Genomic DNA, 19,473 nt, shown 5'->3' on the forward strand with positions numbered 1-19,473 from the left:
AAGTCAACCCCAAAGGCTACCTACTCCTTTCTGGTTTTCCTCTCTTTACGTGTTTTCCCCTTCTCACGTATTTTGCCATTTTTGATGTTGTTCCATAGGTCTCTGAGGTTCTTTCATTCTTCTTCAATTTGTTTTCTTCCTGTTCTTCACAGTATATAATTTCTATTGATAAATCCTCAAGCTCATTGATTTAGTCTACCATTTCATATTTGCTACTGAGTCCATATCGTGATCTTTTTTACTTGGGGATTGTACTTTAAAACTCTAGGATCCTCCTCCCTTTTTTTAGTTTCTATTCCTTTATTGAGATTCATTTTTCGTTGAGTAATTCTTAATTATGTTCTCTTTAAATTCTACAAACAAGGCTTTCTCTAATTCTTTGCATATATTTAAAATAGCTACTTTGAAACTTTTCTATAATAAATCCAACATCTCAGCACACTCAAAGTCAGTTTCTATTGTCTCATTACTTTCCTGATTATGTCACACTTTCCTGTTTCCTTACACGTTTTACATTTTGCTTTTGCTCTTGCTGTTGTTAAAACTGTACATTTAGACAATATATTGCAGCTGCTCTGGATTTTTATTTTTCCCCTGAGGGTTTTTATTGCTGTTTTATTTTTTTAATTTATTTAACATGCCTGGACATAATCTACAGAATCTGTCATACTCTTGGCATGTGTTTGCTGAGGACTCTCAACATTTTTTTTAAAAATTCTTGTTTTTATTTTTTTAGACTAACTTCCTAAAGGTCACCCATGTGTCCTTTTAACATAGCGGTCAGTTAATAATTGCTGTGAGGTTGTGCTCAAAAACTTTGATCCAGTAAGGCTCCAAGGCTTGGCTGGTTAAATTATGTGTGGGGCGTAAAACATATTCAAAGTTCAGGCAGTTTTCAAATTTGACCTGGCTTTTCCTTTCTGCTGGCTTATTGGGATCTCCCCTACATGTGCATACAGGTTTCCAGTCATCCAGTGTGGAGAATTTGGACTCTCATATTTCAGCTGTGTGTGTAGCACCCAAAGCAGTGAGGGATATGTGAAAAACTTGTGTGGTCCATCTCCGTCTCTTCCATTTTCAGGATTTCTTCTATTTGATTTCTGGCAAGTCTGCCACACTTAGGGTTCCCACAAAGGACTGCAATCTAAGGCTACCAAAGTGGCAGTCTTTTCTACTCCTCCTCCACAAAGTGTGGTACTTTTGCTGACCTTGTCACTTCGTGTGTGTTTTTTGCACCCAATTCCAAATCAAGTCATCCCCCTCCAAGCAGCAAAGGTTCTGGTTTTCAGGTCCAGCCCTACCTGATAGAAATACTATGTTGTCAAGCTGGACAGGGGAATGGAAGAAGGAAGCATTTATCCTTTAGCTCTTGCTTTTCATTGGTCCAGGGTGATTCTACCAGTGTTACTTCATATTTTCCCACACTTCCTGGGTGCACATGTATGCATGCTAGTGTGTTCAATGGGCAAGAAAGGAGAAACCCACTTCACAAATCCAAGAAAGTATGGAGGAACCTGTATTAAGCCAGCTGAAACCTATGCAAACTGGTCACCAGAGCAATGGCAAGAGGAACACGTAGAACTTGAAAGATGTGAAATGCTGAACAAGAGGATTCTGATACAAAGACATCATGAAAACTTAAATAGAGTAATATACCTTATTCTTGGGTAGGAATACTAAATATAAAGATTTTAGGGTTTTTTTCCAAAGGCATCCATAAATTCACATAAAATTCCATAAAACCTCACAGCATTCTTTGACAAGCTGATTTTTAAAAAATTTACAAGAAAAAAACATCACCAAAGAATTCTGATTCTGAATTCTCTGAAGAATTCTGAACTCTCCTGAAGAAAAACAAGAGATTGGGGATACTATTCTATAGGCATAACAAAAAACAAAAAGCCATTGGGGAACTGGCATAAGGAGAGATAAATAACAGAACAAAATTAAGAGCTCAAAATCAGACCCATCCATATAGAAGTTATAATATAATTTATTTACAACATAATTAACACTGCAAATCAATTGGGAAAACATAGTGTTCTCAATAAATGGTGCTGAGACAGTAAGTTTTCCATATGGAAGTAACATAATAAGATTTTATATCACATCATAAACAAATTTCAAATGAATTAGGACTCAAAGAAAAAAATAAAAATCAGTTATAAGTCATTAAAGGAAATATATGGTTGGTGAGGACAGATTGATTAAACTGGATTAAAAAATAACACTAATAATATATACCATGAAAAAACATATATACATTCATTACATTAAAATAAGGAGTACTGCTCATTAAAAGACACTATAATGAAAGTGAAAATCCATGCAACAAACTGGACGAACTTTAAAACAAAATAACATATAAATCGCCAAAAAGACTAATATGCTGAATTCTAGGGATTCCACAAATCATAAGAAAAAGACAAACAACCCAACAGAAAAAACGTCAAAAGAGATGAAGGAAGCAGAAGCAATCCATTATATTGATTTAATCCACTAACAGATTTGGATTCAGAGTTTGGAAAACACTACTCTAGACTAGATGACTCAGAGATTTGAAGAATTAGTGTCAACCAAAATATACTGTCTCTACACTACATTGTTCACTTGCAAAAGAATGCCAGAATATGTACAGCATTCCACAAATAATCATTTTTTTTTAAGTTTCAAAAGTCACAACATTGATAAATGGGTATTTAAAAATTCCAACAATCAAAGTATGTAATAAAATACTCAACCCTTGCTTCATTCCTCCCTGCCTGTCCCGCCTCTCTGGAAGTAGTTTTTGTATATATCCTAGACTGTGCGTGTGTCTGTGTTTCTTAAATATTTTCCTACACTTTACAAACACATGTATGTATAATATTATTAAAACTATTATATCATAATTATCTGTTACATTATTTTTCACTTAATTAATTATTACAAATATCTTCCAACACTATCACGTCTACTGATTTCATCAAATCTACGGCGCTTGAGAGTCTTGAATTTTATACCTTCCAAGAAAGTGTCAGCACAAGATTGACCCAGTTGCATCACTTTTTAAAGAGAGTGATTATTTTATTGTAGCTACATTTCAAAGCTTTAGGCAGACCTATCTAATACCTTTGTTGGGAATATTTGATGCACATGTTCCATTCAATTCTGCAATAATCTAGAATACAGGTTTTCCAAAGCTGGGAAATTTTCAAATGGTACTTGGAGACAAAGAGGGCATTTTCTAGGTGAATTTAATTTTTTTTTAATAGCTATTCAAATGAAATTCAAAGATACATATTTCTTCACAGAGGTGATAAAAAAATATATTGCCTAGAGTGAAAATATGTGAATCAGGAGCTAAGCCATGTGTGAAAACACATTACAGAGGCAACTTGATGAATATCTGAATTACTGACAACTATGTTGAACTATCAGCTTAAAATACACACTTACTCAATTTTGCTTTCAGATGAATAAAAAACCATCTTTTTATACATACATGTGAAAACAAACTGAAGCAAGTGGTGCCTATTTCCATAACTTACTTTCTCTTCAGAAGAAAACCGACCCCTTCACAATCATCCAGAAAGAGTATAGCAGTTGTTGTTGGCTTGTCGGAGTAAATGTCTGGCCTAGCTTTTCTTATAGATTTGAATATTTCACTTTTTGCAACTTTCTGAAAATCAGCAGTCCAACTTATCTATGCTGACTTTAACACTGTTCCCTGATGCTTCCTGCAGTGTCAAATTCAGCTGATACATAATGAAAGGAATTCAGACCTGGATGGGGTGAAGAATTGTAAATGCTTCAACTGCCTCTCCCTTCCTTTCTCTTGACATATGTGGATCATGGCAGCTGAATACAGATGTGGCTTCAAATTCTTCTCAACACAGTACTTCAGGAGGCCCCTACTGATCCATCAGAGCTGACATACAAGATAAGTTCTACTGGCCATTCCTGAAGATCTGCTGTCAAGTGACATTCTGACTTTAGGCAAGTCTCTCTTTTGTGTCTCATTTTTTCAGAAAACAATGTAACTAATTATATCTATCTCACAGGACTGGTGTGAGGAAGACATGAAATAAAGTGCAAGGAATAGCCCAATTTGTTATACAACAATTGATCAACATTTGTTGAGTGAATCCATAGAAACACAGAAAAATGGTACTTGAATTTTAAAAAATTTTTAAACTTAAAACTTGAGGATATAGTAGTTTTAGGACCTCTTCCTCACTTTTTTTTAAACTTTTAATTATGGCAAAATACATGTAACATAGAATTCACCACCTTCACCATTTTAAGTATACAGCTCGGTAGAGTTAAGTATATTCACATTGTTGTGCAACCGATTTCTGGGACTTCTTCATCTTGCAAAACTGAAACTCTGTATTCTTTAAACAGTAAAACCCCATTAGCCCATCTTCCCAGCTCCTGACAACCACCATTCTATTTTCTGTTTCTATGAATTTAACTACCCTATAGGCCTCATTTAATTGGAATCATACAGCTTTTGGGTTTTTTGAACCTGGCTTATTTTAGCTAATATAACGTCCTCAGTTCATTCATATTGTAGCATGTGGCAGAATTTCCTTCCTTTTTAAGGCTGAATAATATTCTATTATATGTATACAGAATATTTTGCTTATTCATTTATCAGTTGATAAACACTTGGGTTGCTTACACCTGTGGGCTATTATGAATAATGCTGCTATGAACATGCATGTACAAATACCTCTTTGAGATTCAGTTTTAAATTCTTTTGGATATATACCTGAAAGTGGAATTACTGAATCATACCCTAATCCTATTTTTAACTTCTGAAGAACTGCCATACCATTTTCTGGATCATATGGTAAGAGTACGTTTAATTTCGTAGGAAACTGCCAAAGTGTCTTCTAAACATTTTACATTCCCACCAGCAGTGAATGAAAGTTCCTATTGCTCCACATCCCTGCCAACGTTTGGTGTTGATAGTATTCTGGATTTGGACATTGTAATAGATGTGTAGTGGTATCTCATTGTTTCAACTTCTGTTTCCCAGATAACATGCAGATGTGCTTATTTGCCATCTGCCTATCTTCTTTGGTAAAAAGTCCATTAAGGTCTTTGGCCCATTTTTTAATCAGGTTGTTTCCTTTCTTAATGTTGAGTTTAAGAGTTCTTTGTATATTTTAGACAACAATCCTTTATGAGATGGATCTTTTACAAATATTTTCTCCTAGTCTGTGGTTTGTCTTCTCATTCTTTTGACACTGTCTTTCATAGGACATTTTTAAATTTGAATGAAGTCCAGCTTATCCATTATTTCTTTCATGGATCCAACCTTTGGTGTTGTATCTAAAAAGCCATCCCCATACCCAAGGCCATCTAGGTTTTCTCCTATGTTATCTCCTAGGAGTTTTATAGTTTTGCATTTTAAATTTAGGTTGGTGATTTAGGATTTCACTTTGTATCATAAATTTCAAAAGCAAAAACAAAACAAAAGCAATGGCTGTTTGTTCCTCATCTTGGACAAGAAATTAGCTGAGTTTTTCTGAAATTCTAAAGGCAAAAAAATATGCATTTGAATTTTTGTATGGCTGATTTTCAAAAAATCAGATACTATATAAAGTTCAACTATTGGAAAGATTTGTCCTCTTTCCTCAGGCCTCTGTCATTTTTCTTATTCCTGTATCTCAGAGCTCTATAATATGACACATTAATATAACTAAAAGCTAGCTGCAACTTTTCATAAAAGGATTGGAAGGAAACGTAGATGTTCAAGAGGTGTTGTCAATTTAGAGAAATCATTACCCTTGGAAGAAGAATGATGTGAAAATATTTTAACCTAAAATAGAAGGAATAAGAAACACAAGGCCTCTTTAATGACGAATATCTAAAAGCCAAACATCCTCAATGAGGGACATAGTTAAAGTAAAATATTTATGTGTGTTATTATGATGAACTCTGATTTGTTACTAAATGTTGGGTTTGATTTTCCTTTGTGCTTTGTCATTATATATTAGCATTGTCTTCTGTGCACTATTTATGGCCAGGACCTATCTTTGTATCACCTGTATGATTAAAGTATTAAAGAGGAAGGACATGCTAGATCATGGCAATTTAACATTATGCTTAAGTATCAGATTACCAGGCCTGAAAGAATCATACAAAGATTAATTTCCCCAGAAGTGTTCTTATTTGATTTGTAAAATAAGTTCTTCAGTCACAAGAAAATTGGGTAGAGACAAAGAAAAGGCCAATACTTAGCTCTGGATCTTTTACCTGCCAGCCAAATCTAATTATCTTATTCTAACACGAAAACATTACCGAAGAGCCTCTGCTTAGTGGTACCACTGCTGACTGGGTCTGCTCCTTCGTAGATAACAAGGGCAAGAACGACAAGAAGGACCAAGTTTTGGCACTAGAACTGGGGAGAGGCAAAATAGAGCTTTGGAAAGATAAAGATCTTCACAACTTGAAATTGTACATATAATATGAATCCCTCATACCTAACTTCATCCGAGGAATAAGAAGGACTATATGATGACACAGGCTAAGTGTCCTCTTAGCCTAGAAACTTTAGAAAGCAGGAGGGGAAGAACGAAGGGGGGGAAATCGGAGGGGGAGAAGAACCATGAGAGACGATGGACTCTGAAAAACAAACTGAGGGTTCTAGAGGGGAGGGGGGTGGGAGGATGGGTTAGCCTGGTGATGGGTATTGAGGAGGGCACGTTCTGCATGGAGCACTGGGTGTTATGCACAAACAATGAATCATGGAACACTATATCTAAAACTAATGATGTAATGTATGGGGATTAACATAACAATAAAAAAAATTTTTTAAAAAAAGTTAAAAAAAAAGATGAACATTATTCTCTGGTAACAGTAATCTAAACCCAATATGTTTGTTAATATTGAATATGAATAAATAAATGAAACAATGTAATTAAATAATCTTGAAAATACAAAAAAAAAAAAAGAAATCAGAGTAAAGTACAGATAAATGCTAAGATTTTTGGCACTTTTCTGATAATTCTATTTCCCAGGGCTCCAAACAATTGTGGTGTGCACGACCATACCATATCAGCACAAGTGGAGAGAGTACATTGGAACAGGGGAAGAGGACAAAATAACCTCCTCAGAAAAACACTCTGATGGGCAATCCCAAGAGGCAGAAAGCCAACAGAATCAGTGAAGATCATGGCTGTCCCAAACTAGTCATCCGATTTTCAAGGGGGATCATAATAAATCAGAGCTATTAAATAAGGTACAGTTCCTGTCAGCCACCTCATGGATAGGATCAGGGGCAACTATAACACTGCCATTTTTTTTAAATGACCTAAGTAAATTATGTTAACCTATTCTAGCCCCTGACTCTCACAGTAAAGGTTGGTTCTGTCTGATTCCTCCTTCTCATTCCAACTCCGTATCAAGGATGGGTGAAGATAGCTCTTACTTGGCCCAGCATCAGCTTTAGTAGAATGTGAGGGCTGAGGAAGAAGTGGGAGACTCTGTAGATGTGTGGGGGCAGCGGGAGAATAAGAGAAAGACTGGGAAGGGTTAGGGAGTTGGAAAAAACCTTTAAAAGCCTGTTTTTAAAAAATTTTCTACCCTTAGTTGACCCCTAACTGGAAAAAAGAAAAGATAATATGTTTCCTTTTTCTTTCATATTTTGTTTACTGTTTTGTAAACACTTTAATTAATAGGTTGGGGATGAGTTGAATCAGGGTGAAGATTAACGATATCATTATTCCAAGGCTCAGCCCTCTTTTGCTAGAATGATGCAATTTTAGTCCTATCTGATTTTCTCCTTTGGCTTTAAGTGGATATATCAGAACCAGCTGCCATTTTTTATACTGCCGTGGTACTAATTCATCAGCCCACCCATGACTTAGGCTACCTAGAACTTCTCAGTGGTATTACTTAGCAGATGCCTGGCTCAATACTGAAACTGAATAGCCAGGAGAAGTCACTTACCTGTCCTTGCAGTGCAAATCTGAAAATGTACATTTCTTTTCCCTCACCTGACAGATGAAATGCTTTCCAGGACTCAAGCATGGCTGTCCACCATACTGGGGCTGGCACCTCTTTTCAATTTCTGGTATCCTGCCCACACTCAGGAGAGTGCTCAAACATCTCCTTCCCTTCTCTGACACAGAATGTCCTAGAGCCCCAAGTAGGCCACTCCTGGGAACCCTGCTCTCTCCTGGAGACTAATCTTCTCCCTTTCTCTTCCAGTCTTTCAGTGTTCTCTGAATGCCACTAACAATCTCAACTTCATTTCAATTCTATGAACTAATGTTACTATTATTGTTTGAGGTTAGGGTCATCCCTTTGGTAGGTCCCCAGTACTTAATTTGATCTTCTTAAAATGTTTGTAGAGCAACTGAGCTGCTAATATTAATATCCTTTTATAGATTTGAAAACTGAAGCATCAAAAGACCAAATGACCTAGGCAAAGCATATCACATGGTTTACAAAATGAGACAGCCAATGAATGGATGAGTACATAAGTGAATGAATGACTTGCCCAAAGTAGCAGAGACAACTAGATCTTAGATTCCCTAGCACTTAGCCCATTCACCTTCCTTTCATATGCAGAATTAAAATCTCTTGACCAAATATGAGTTGCACATGACAGCTCAAAGGACTGTGCAAATAAAAAAAAATAAAGAATTTGTACAGCACTATTAAGTTAATAAAATGTTTTATCATTATATCCCCAATATCTTTTAGTTATTATATAGCACCCACTGGGCAGGTATTAGCTCCATTTTAGAACAAAAAGCTGAGGCCCAGAGAAGGTAAGGATCTTGCCTAAGTGAACACAGCTAATTGGTGATAGAGCTGAAATTTGAACACAGATCTAATTCTAGGTCCTGTGTTTTTTTAGTAAATGAAATCAGAGCTATGGCCTTCTCAACTTCTCACCTCCAAAACAGAACACTTGTTTTGTGGCTAAGAGAATACTGAAATGCTTCAAGTAACTTTGAATCCTTTGGAAAATTAGGAATACATACCTTCACCACAATAGTCATATTGATCCCCCTTGTGGTCCTTTGTGCTCCCATCCTACAGGCATTGTTGCTGGATAAGCCAGTTCAAAGAAGTTATCATTAAAATGTAAAATCTAATAGCTAGCAAGATTCCAAATCTCCCTGGGATATTCAGTCACATTACTGAAGTCTACTGGAAACGTGACACTAATGACAAGAAGGAACTTTATACCTCCTACTTTCCTTTGCTGACATTACAAATGTAAAATCTCTCATTTCCCTAAAAGTTCATCTACTTGATCTATGCTGCTGAGGCTACATATTTAGTATCTCTCTGGCAGCAGGAAAGATTCCGGCAGACACCAATGGGCCTGTTAGTCGTACACAGGGAGAACTTATTCCAGGACAGAGGAGACACTCCTTATGTCCCCACGTCTATGCTATCCCCACACTTAGCCCAGCATGCACTCACCTGCAAAGACCACGGACACTGGCTGGCTGTCGATGGATCACTAATCACACAATAAAGAATTAAGCCCCCCATGAAACAAAGGGAAATTGGACTGGAATATAGTTATTGTGTGCGCTAAAACTGAGAAAGACCCAAGGCATTGGAAATCAATGACCCCATAGAAAGGAATTACCACAACTCACTAAAACATAGCTACCTGAATACAGAGAGCACTCTCCTTCGTTCCCTTTTTCCTGTCCCATGCTGGCCCAGTAAGAGAGTATTTAAGCATGAAGACCTAGTTCAACTCTTGTCTCCTGCATGAAGGCTTCTCATTCCTCCAGGAAGAACTATTTGTTTGCTCTTATTCTCCCTAGTGGGAATGGGACCGTATATACCTTCTTTGCTTGCTTTATCTTCTACGCTTAGTAAAGTGGAAGACATACAGTAGGATCTTAATATTGCTGAATTAATTAAATCATCAGTCTTCCCTCTGTGTTCCTGTAACATTTAATTCCCAACAGAGCAGCCCCTTTCTCATATTTTTGTCTGGATTTTATTCTTTCTCCCTCACTGTATTACCAGCTTTTTGAATGGTAAGAGGAATTAGGATCTACTCATTTTGGTAGCCCAACACTTCCCAGAGCACTTTTTTTTTTTTTTTTTTTAAGATTTTATTTATTTATTTGACAGAGAGAGAGATAGCGAGAGCAGGAACACAAGCAGGGGGAATGGGAGAGGGAGAAGCAGGCTTCCTGCCGAGCAGGGAGCCCGATGTGGGACTCGATCCCAGGACCCTGGGATCATGACCTGAGCCGAAGGCAGACGCTTAACGACTGAGCCACCCAGGCGCCCTTCCCAGAGCACTTTTATGGAAAACCAGTTCTATAGATGTTTCTTGGATAGAACAGAAATAAAAGTAACTCATTTCTAACATTCTATTATATTAAGAAAGCAAGTTCTTATAAAACATGGTGCTTGAGAAGCTCTAGTTGAGAAGTAAGAGGAATACCAATTAAACAATTAGGGAAGTTATGCAATGCAGGCCACTGAATTGCAATTAGGCCCTTGACATTTTGTACCTTGCCAGAGTTAAACAAAGTCAGTGGAAAATAAGACTCACTCAAGTAGCCATTTTAAATAAACTGGACACAGAATGTGTCCCTACGAGGGAATTTTTGATATGGAGTATGCTTCTTTATGTTCCAGTCACCACACTTCCCAGTCTCTGGGTCTGATTAAAAGCCCAAGTATACTTTTACTTTAAATTAGCTCTGAAGTCAACAGAAATTTTTTTACTACTGCAGAGGTCACCTGGCAAGCAGCCATCCAAATTAAGAAGTGAGAGCTGTAGGGGCACCTGGGTGGCTCAGTCGTTAAGCGTCTGCCTTCGGCTCAGGTCATGATCCCAGGGTCCTGGGATCGAGCCCCGCATCGGGCTCCCTGCTCCGCGGGAAGCCTGCTTCTCTCCCTCTCCCACTCCCCCTGCTTGTGTTCCCTCTCTCGCTGTGTCTCTCTCTGTCAAATAAATAAATAAAATCTTTAAAAAAAAAAAAAAAAGAAGTGAGAGCTGTAACTCACAGCTAATAGCAGCTAGTTGCATTGCCTCTGAAAAGGGAACCCAATGATCAGCAAAATTTAAGGGAGTGGAAGGTTTCAGGCCATCAGTAATTCATATGCTTCTCTATATCCTACTTGCTGGGTTGGTGTATTCTTACCTGTCATGAGAATTATACTATTAAGCCAGACCCCAGAGTGATAAACCTTCCCAAATAATTAACCTGGGGTATCACAACACTGGAAGAGAAGTGATACACTTAATTAAAAAGAGGTTTACTATGGACAATAGTCCCAGAGATTGATGTGGTATCTGGTCTCAGAAGATAGCTCCTGGAGGGTACTGATGTCACTCAAACCCAAATTCACAGGTGGCCCTGCACTCAGAACCCAGCATTTTGTCATATGCAACTGAGACACACATGCCGTCTGTGGCATCTGCGGAATGTGTAATTTGTCAAGGACAGGGATAGGGGATAGCTTCATGAGCAGTTGCGCAGGGTCCCAAACTTGGTTTAAAGTTCTACTGTTGCCATTTTGAAGATCTTAATGGCATTTTGCACAAGAGTCCCCGCATTTTTATTTTGCCCTGGGCCCCACAAATTATGTTGCTGATCCTAGACAGAGGAAAAGACAAACCATCATTGACTTTTTTTGAAGACTATGTAAGCCCCTTACTGTCTGGTCAGAGGTTTAAGGTTCCTGGTAGCAAATAATGCATATATCAAAACACTGGGCTGGATTTAGAGAAACTTAGTCACAGTTAAGATCTGGATCAACTGCAGGGGACTTTTATACCCTTTACTCCTGCACTCTGCTCCTAGAAAAACTGCTTTATCAGGTGGCTACTGCTGCAACTTGAAGATGGTTGCTTTTGGTCACCAAGGGTGACTAGTTCGTTATTTCTCTCAGAACAGTTCAAGCCAAACTGTGAAATTGACAGTGTATGTTTGGATCCCCACTCCTCTCCCTACATCCTGTTATCCCAGTACTGCTATGAAGTCCCTGTTCTGTCTCTTCATGCACTTACCCCAGGTATTCATTGTTCTCATCTTCTTTAACCACCCAGGTCAAAATGTGCTTTCAGTAAAGCATCTGATAAATTACTTCACACATGAAAGTATCTGATAAACTACTTCACACAGAACTGATAAATCAATAAGCATATACATCTAAAGCAATGGAACAGTGTCTGACATAGAGTTAGCATTTAATAAGTATTAGCTGTTATTTTTATTGTCATTAGTATTTTTTTGGTTACTAAAAATGTTAATCTTCTGAGGGATACACATATTTCTTGAAGTGAAATGAGTATGGGGTAGATGAAAGATGTTAGAAGTCAAGCAGGCCTTGGTTGACATCATCTATCAGCTAATTTATATCTAAGCTTCCATTAAATTCCTTATATGTTGTACTACTTAAAGGCAAAGATCAAGAACCCAGCATAATTTTTACTGTGTTTTTGTTTTTCTCAAAGCTCTGTTATTTTTTAGATGATGTATGGTGGTATCCACTACTCATGCACCTAAACTCTTTAGGTACATGAGAAATTTAATTAGAAAATAAGTGGATTGAAAAAAGAAGAAGAACAAAAAAGAAAATGAGTGGATTGAATAACCTGTCTCCTAACCTGTGAGCTCTGGATGTTCCTGGAAGGCCAGGAACATTCTTACTCAGCTTTATATCTTGGTAGGTCAGTACCTTATCAATATATCATAAATGCCTAATTATTGAAAAAGGAGACGTCCAGAATGATAGCATCAGCTATCATCATAGGCAAAAAGCATTAATTAAAAAAAATATGGAAAGTGTGTCCATATAGAATGAGGTGTTATCTGTTTCTCTAAAACTTTACAGTCTAATGAAAGGCTTTTTTTTTTTAAGATTTTATTTATTTATTTGACACAGAGAGAGAGACAGAGAGACAGAGAGACAGAGAACAAGCACAAGCAGGGGGAAACGGCAGGCAGGGGAGAAGCAGGCAGGGGAGAAGCAGGCTCCCCGCTGAGCAAGGAGCCTGATGTGGGGCTCAATCCCAGAACCCTGGGATCGTGACCTGAGCCAAAGGCAGCCGCTTAACCAACTGAGCCACCCAGGCACCCCAAGAAAGGCCATGTTTTCTAGAGACACCTCAGCCTCTAGACTGTCAGGGTGAATGCTGCACGGGTGGTCAACAAGGGTATCGGTGGGTCCAGCACAAATTGAAGGACAGAAATCGATCCTCTTTCTGCCCATCCAACCCTTATCATTGCAGTACTAGAAAGAGCACATTGAAGCTCAATGATTACTGTAATTTTTAGTCCTTCAGTCAATTTTTAAAACATCTAAGTATTTTGGTATTTTCACACTAAAAATTAAAATACGAGAAACATACTCTGCAGATAGTTTTACTTGCTTTTTTGAATTTTAAGAAAATATGTATGTAATATAGACACAAATATAGGAGTTAAATACAAATACATATGTTTTATTTATATATTATATACACATATGCAATTATATAAGCATATAGTATATGCATGTGATCACCGGGTGACAGAGAATAGAAAATATAATTTCTCACGTGAAACACTGACAAACCTATGCTTCTAGACCTGTCAGTTCTAGAACATGCTGCTACTTCTTGGAGCTATTCCAGCCTCTTGGCTAGATATATATTTTTCAAGGTATTTTCAGATTTACTCTTATTTCAAAAGGAGTCATAATTTCAGACTGACTTTCAGGGTAAATATACTGAATATCAAAACATGCCAATCTGCTAAGCAAGTGAAAATTTTTTCTCTCCATGTTGAAACCTATCTTCATAACCTGCTTAGCATGGCTATTTGTATAAAAATTTGGGTGGCTTTTTTTTTTCTTAATAAGAAGTTTCATTTCATGGGGGCCTAATACAGCATATATAGAAAATATGGAATTAGAAATCACTAAGAGGCTATGTGCCCAAAGAAACTATTAAGCCAGACATAGGCTGTTAAGTCAGAGAACGTAGGTTTGCCATAGACAGAGATCAAGTACAAGGGAATTTAAACAATTCTGTGGGGTGTTTGTTTGTTTTGATTTGGGCAAAGAGCATCAAGAATCAATAGACTGTGAAAAGATGATTTGGAGACCTGACACAAGAGGAATGTTCCTGAAGTAGTCTTCGAAGAATATAAATTGGTACAACCACTTTTGAAAACAGTTTGATATGATTTCTTAAAAGGTAAACATAACTATGATATGACCCAGCCATTCTACCCCTAGGTATTTATCCAAGATAAATAAAAGCATTTGTTTATACAAATACTTATACACCAAGGTTCACAGAGGCTATATTTTTTAACATGCAAATTCTGGAAATAACCAATACACTGCATATAATAAGAACAGTATTTTATTTAAAGTAAGATAAACAAAATTTTAAAGACATCTTGGGAGCTAAAAGAGTGGGCAAAAGTCAACCAAAGCATCCAAACATGAGGAAACTATAAAACTCCAGAAAGGAAAATAAACAGACAACAAATGTAGACAATAGAAGGAAAAATGTATAAGAATATTAGAACTTTTCGAAGAATCACAATCAATAAAAAAAAGACTGCATATGAAAGGATTGGAAATGTGGAGAATGAATCCAAGTGAGGAATTAGAACAGTTTATTTTTAAAGGTATAAAGACTTCTTAAAAGCAAACCTAAATACTCAAAGTCTGTGGAAATACCTTCAAAATCTAAATAAAACACTCTCTGTTCGATTTGGAATTAAACCCATATAACCATTAAATGGTATGAGATTAGGATAAAGATATTTTCAGATGAGCAAATTTCCCTGTGCCCTTTCTCAGTAAGCTACTGAATGATGTTCTTCACCAAAGTAAGGGAGAAAGAATAATCCACATGCAGAGGCTAGCAGGCAGCCAATGCAGAGTGAGAGAGCAAGATGGAGTCCTCCAGAAGGGATGTCTCCAGGAAAGAAATTTGAACTACTTGATTACTTACATGACTATATAGAAAATAATGCTCCACTGGAGACACTGGGAAGAATTAGTGATAAGGAAATATAATAAGAAGGAATCAATTATACAAAATAATTATTTCCAGGAAAAACAGAAAATTGTTTAAGAAATAAATATTGTCATAGTACATTATTTAGCTGCGGACTGAGTAAAACTGCTATTATTCTTTAAATCATTCATTAAATTACTGAAAATTAATATAAACAAATAATGTGATACAAAAATATAGGAAAAAATTGAATAACCTAATGTAGTTTGGTTGGACAGAAAAATAACATCAATTCTTCCATATTGGGGGCTAAATAATGTTTAAATTTGATAAGACATAATAGAGTAAGCATTACCTAGGAATGATTAATAGATTTAGAAATAGATTTAATTATCTATTAATTGATTTAGATATAATTCTTCTGCAATCAATAGTGGCTTAAACAAATGGGGTTTTGTTTTTTGCTCACATAACAAGAAATACAGAAGCAGTCAGTCCAGTCATGGACAGCGGCTCAATGTCAGAGCTAAGATTTCTGTGATCCTGTAGCCTTTTTCTCAGGTCAATCACAAAGTAACTACTGAAGCTGTAGCCATCACATCTGCATCCCAGGCTGGAGGAAGGAAGAAGAACAGAAAGCAAAAAAGAGCATTCAAAGCAAATTTTAAAACTAATCCAACAATGTGATAGCCATGCTTTTTTTGCAAGAGAAACTGCGAAATGCAGTTTTTTTAGCTGGACATATTGTCAACTTCAACAAAACTGAGATTTCACTAGTTAATAAAAGAGAAGGAGGATGGATGTTATACAGGCAGCTTACCATCTCTACAGCAGGAGGTAAATATCAAGATAAAGACAGCTAAAATAGAGTTGAAAGTGATTTGGAACTGGGGTCAGGAGATAAGGGGATAATAGAAGCTGCATTTCCGTTGTAATCCTCATAATCCCTCTGAACTTTAAAACTATAAACATGTACTATTATGAAAAAAAATTAAAGAACAGAACTGTGCTTAATCTATAAAATAACATATTGATAAAAAGAGAAGGAAAAACAACATCATAACATACAAAATAAAAGTGTCACAAACGTCAAACAGAACAAAGGGATGAGAGAATTGAGCCAATAAAAACCATGTAGGTACTGTGAACATACGAGGACATGAGCCTTACCTGTTGCTATCGTACTCTCATTGCAAATAGCAACTTGATTGCCACAAAATATAATCTAACCCACTATATAGTACTTCCAATTTGGGTTCCATTGTTTTTTAATTTTGTTAGTACTTAATTTATACATTTGGTTTGGTTTTAAGTGGAATGAGAACCATAAACATAAGGAATTTATACCTCGCTTCATCGTTGTGCATTTGTAACATTATCAAAATAATGTGAGTCAACACTGGAGTTCCTTAAGTTAAATTTTCCTTGAAAAAGAAAAGAATTTCCCTTGGCTTGAGAATTACTGTCCTATGAAGGCAGTTTCTTCTCATTTATCATATTATTTCTACCCATGTTGTTTTAGGTTCATAATCCTTGTTTCTTATATCTAAAGATGCGTAGGGTTAAGAGAAGCAGGACCAAAGATTGATCTGGGTATACAATCTTTGTAGCTTTACACAAAGTGCTAACCTGCATTTGTACTTCCTCATTTAGAAATCGGGCATAACTATGTCTACTCCAAATATGAGTGGAGATTAAAACACCAACCTCAGTATGTTGCACAAAGTAGGGGCTTGATAAATAAGTTTTTGCTCACAAAAGATAGAATTATTGACCTTATATATAGTTACACATGAAAAGTCTACTATGAAATCCATTTATGAAGATGAAAAGTTTATAACCCTTTGGTCAACACGAAAATGGGGTGGTCTCAAATCTCCTCTTTTCATCTCAGTGGGAATCAATGTCAGTTTAAACTAGCTACTTGTAGTTTCCCTCTTCCAATACTTCTTGGATCTATTAAATTATAATTCTTCTCATTTTGCTCTGTCTTTTAAAAATCAATATAAACATATTTCACTCTACCTTATTAAATTGGAAACTTACTAGATATGAGACATCAAAATTGACCCAGAAACCAGCTGTACTAAAATTGTATTATCTCCTGCTTTATGTAGGTCCCAGAAAAAAACATGGATGACATAGCACATACCAAAAAAAAAAGGGGGGGGGGTGGAGCAGCAGGACAGAAGAGCTAAAAGGAAATTGGAACTATTCTTCCCTGGAAGCAGAAAGTAAAGGTTTAATGTGGACTTTCTCTAGAAAATTTTGACCTAGAAGGGGCTTGCTCACTGTACCCATAAAGATCCTAGCCCTCAAAATCATCACTATCATCCTCAATAATATCATCCAGTATCCCTGTATTGCATTTTTGTAATTTAATTTTTATAATTTGTGCAAAGCATTTTTGCATACATAAATTGTCCCTCAGTTTACAGAAAATAGCATAATTAATAGGTGGTAGGTCCAGGAATTCAAATCCATTCTTCTATTTCACAGCAACCTAGTGTAGCCTCCACAGCGAAAGAGAGATGGTGAGAGGTCACTGACCTACCAGGCTGATGAAGTCAAATTGTGTGTGGGAGGTGACTCCCAGCTGTGGACAGAAAGGGACAGGAAAATGAGTCCAGCAAAGAATGAAAAGTAAAGATACCTCCCACTAGACGGACTCCTAGAGGCTATAAGTGTGCCATGTACCTTTAACAAGAAGAGAAACCTAAAATTCAAACTTCACTGATTGGCCTTGGCATATTTTGATGAGCAGTGGATGTGTTCAAATCTGTAAGATACGGTTCTCACAGCAACAGAGGAAAATAAGAGTCAAGCTAAGAAAAAAGACCAGATGCTCTCTCCAAAGCATAAAGAAATAAGACCATGTGCTTAAAAGGAATAGAAATCTAAGATCATGGCAAAGTGTTGAAGTTTTACGGCCTGCTGTGGGAGCATGTCTGCTTACTGCCAGGGAGTAACAGGAGAATTTATTAGTAGAGATCAGTGGAGCAACAAAAAAGCAACCAATGATAGTTTAAAAAAATTTAAGGCCCACTGAAAGACTATCTGGATAATTCAAATGTATTCTTGATGTTCAAACCTTTCAGAGTGTCATTTCTTTTTTCTTTGGAATAAACCAACACACAAAATGGTACTAACCCATTTAAATTCCATAAATAAAACTTGGATTTGTAGTCAAACACGGACTCAGCTATTACAAAGTGAAGCTGTATTCCTGGTTAATCATTTGAAAATAACACTGCCTATAAGGAAAGCCTGTCACCTTTTCAGATAAAATATGATGGGGAAAAATTACATCTTAATAAGACATAGTTAACTGGTTTTATAGTATAGCTAATGTGCCAGTTATCAATTTACTATTTCTCAGCTTCAAATGGACCCTTCATTATATGCTCTGTGATAAACAAGGGAATTCCTGGAAACCTTTTCCTATAAAGTAAGCATAATGATCAATTTTCTCAATAGGAGACACTAGAAAGACATCACGAGAGGATGGAGCTTTCCAAAACTTCCTGTATAGGCTAGGGGGTCAGCCTTATGAGGGTAAAAACATCCTGCTGAGTCTGTCCCAGCCACTGGCTTAGAACACAGTCCCACTACGGCCTTGCATGCTACAACTAGCAATAACCTTTCCTAGGTTAGGAACCAGACACCCCCACCCCCACCCCCCCGCCCCCCACCCCCCCCCCACACACACAACCTTTACTCTGAAGGCCTTTGCCCTCCTAGCTTCGGGACTATACTGAGGCCTGGAGGGTCACACCCTAAGTCCTTCAAGCCCCACACCTGTGAAAGCCTGCACACTCTAAAGGCCTTCTACTCTGGCTGGCACCAATCTTGTTGCCCATCCACATCACCAATTGCTGACCACCTGCTGGCCTGCCAGCTTCCCTGGCCCAGTGCTTGCCCAGGCCAAACCAGTAAACATCTCTGCTACCCAGCGGGCGGAACTCCATCTTCTCCAACAAGGAGTGAGCCTCTTCCAAGTTTGTCCTTCTTTGGTTACTCTCCCTCAACCCTAGGGTAACATATAGTTTCTTTATATCCCATAGTTTCTTTTATCATAGTAATTTTTTATATTAACTTTACTACTTGTGGCATGGTTTCTGTCTCCTGATTGAGTACAAACTACTGCAGTTTGAAAAACAGGAAAAAAGAAAACAAAACCTAAAATCAAAAAATATGCATGAATTTATTAGGTATTCTATGCCAGAGAATGTTAGACAACTTAAATGTTTTATATCATTTAATCCTCAGAATTCATCAGAGTTAAGTATTTGAAGTTCAAGGAGATTAAATAACTTGTCTGGGTTTTAGTAAGTTTATAGTTTAGTCAGAGACAAAAAAAAATTCTAACCCTTGTCCATCTGAATACAAATAGTTTTAATTTGTGAATTTAAATATTTATGAATATTTACAAATTTATATATTTATATTTGTAAAGTTGTATATTTATAACTCTATCTATGTATCTACCTAAGTAATGTGTGCTCTGCAGAAAAGGAACTGTG

The 19,473-nt window shown here is 36.8% G+C and overlaps 1 long non-coding RNA gene across 1 annotated transcript in view; it reads right to left on the minus strand.

The window, feature by feature from the left end:
- The window catches only part of LOC144379342 (uncharacterized), a 447,655-nt gene that overhangs the window by 288,993 nt on the left and 139,189 nt on the right, over positions 1–19,473 (minus strand). The window lies entirely within an intron of this gene.

This window comes from Halichoerus grypus, chromosome 10 (genome assembly GCF_964656455.1).
Source record: "Halichoerus grypus chromosome 10, mHalGry1.hap1.1, whole genome shotgun sequence".
Classification (NCBI taxonomy): domain Eukaryota; kingdom Metazoa; phylum Chordata; class Mammalia; order Carnivora; family Phocidae; genus Halichoerus; species Halichoerus grypus.